General features: G+C 54.3%; 1 long non-coding RNA gene across 1 annotated transcript; it reads left to right on the top strand.

Annotated features, from left to right (window-relative positions):
- The first annotated feature begins 481 nt into the window (after positions 1-481).
- Positions 482-1,349, top strand: LOC127298196 (uncharacterized). Its single transcript, XR_007849660.2, has 2 exons — positions 482-794; positions 971-1,349. It is a non-coding gene; the product is annotated as an uncharacterized lncRNA (long non-coding RNA).
- The last annotated feature ends 383 nt before the right edge of the window (positions 1,350-1,732 follow it).

Raw genomic sequence — 1,732 nt, 5'->3', positions numbered from 1 at the left:
TTTTGCCGCTACATCTCGTGAGGCTTGGGCGGCGCTCTACACCAGCTTCGCCTCCCAGTCTCAGGCCCGGGCTCATGCCATCCGCACCGAGCTGAGTGAGACCAAGCTCCGCGACCTCAGCATCACGGACTACTTCAACAAGATGTCCAGCCTCTCCGACACGTTGGCCTCCATTGGCCAGCCCCTTCGCCCTGAGGAATTCACCACTCATGTCCTGAACGGCCTGGACGACGACTATGACAACCTCGTGGAGAACGTCAATGGTCGTGACACCCCGCTTCAGCCTCGAGAGCTCTACTCACGCCTCCTCGGTCGCGAACAGCGTGTCAAGGCCAAGCATGCCTCTCCGCACTTCTCCTCCGCCAACGCTGTGACTCGCGGAAAAACTACCAAGGCGCCACCGTCCGGTGGCAAGACGGCGTCCGCCCCCCAGTCGGGGTCGCGCCCTGCTGCGCCTCCCACCACTGGGGGCAATCGTCCGCGAGCCTGCTGCCCCTCGTGTGGGGCACAGCAGGCGTGTCAGCTGTGTGGTCTTGAGGGGCATATTGCCTCCCGCTGTCATCGACGCTTCAAGCAGGATTTCCTCGGGATTGGCAACAACGGCAAGGGCAATGATAAGCAGGCTGCTGCAGCGGTGTCTGGCGACGAGCATGGGTATACACCCTCATATCCTATCGACCCTGCGTGGTACTGCGACACGGCAGCCACCAATCATCTGACAAGTGAAACTGCCAAGCTGTCCGTCCAGGAGCCCTACCGTGGTCATGATCAGGTTCGCACCGCCAATGGAGCAGGTATGCGCATCACACATCTTGGTCAGGCTTCTCTTCTTGCACATGATTCTCGAAAATTGCATCTTCTCAATGTTCTCCGTGTTCCCTCTGCCACACGTAGTTTGTTGTCTATTCCCCAACTTACTCGTGATAACAATGTCTTTGCTGAATTTCACCGTTTCCATTTTTTCATTAAGGATCGGGACACGAGGGACGTGCTGCTTAGAGGCCGACTCCGCCACGGCCTATATGCGCTTGATGCGCCCCATGTGCTCACTTCGCCGCCTACTCCCTAGGTGTTCAGTGGCGTTCGCGTGTCGTCTTCGCATTGGCATGCGCGTCTTGGTCACCCTGCTGCCCCTATAGTTCGGCATGTTCTTCATCGCCATGAACTTCCAGTTGTGTCTAATAAAATAGCTGCCACCGTCTGTGATGCCTGTCAGCAAGGCAAGAGTCATCAGCTTCCGTTTTCAGAGTCGAGTCGTGTAGTGAAACAGCCTCTTGAGCTTGTGTTTTCTGATGTATGGGGGCCTGCCCAAACGTCTGTCAGTGGTCACAATTATTATGTCAGTTTTATTGATGCTTATAGTCGGTTTACTTGGCTTTATCTACTTAAATGCAAATCTGATGTGTTGTTCAGTCCGACTGGGGGGGGTGAATACCGCAACCTCAACTCGTTCTTTAATAAGCTTGGGATTTCTCACCGTGTGTCCTGCCCACATACACATCAGCAAAACGGCGCAGCCGAGCGTAAGCATCGTCATCTTGTAGAAACTGGCCTCACTTTGTTAGCGCATGCCTCCGTTCCGTTTCGGTTTTGGAGTGATGCTTTTTCCACTGCCTGTTTTTTGATCAATAGGCTCCCCTCACGACTCTTACAGATGAAAACCCCCCTTGAACTCTTGCTCAACGAACTTCCAGATTATACTTTTTTTAAGGTGTTTGGATGTGCGTGTTGG

Source organism: Lolium perenne, chromosome 5 (genome assembly GCF_019359855.2).
Source record: "Lolium perenne isolate Kyuss_39 chromosome 5, Kyuss_2.0, whole genome shotgun sequence".
Classification (NCBI taxonomy): Eukaryota; Viridiplantae; Streptophyta; class Magnoliopsida; order Poales; family Poaceae; genus Lolium; species Lolium perenne.
The sequence above is the reverse complement of the archived record's forward strand: the minus strand, read 5'-3'. Positions and strand labels throughout refer to the sequence as shown.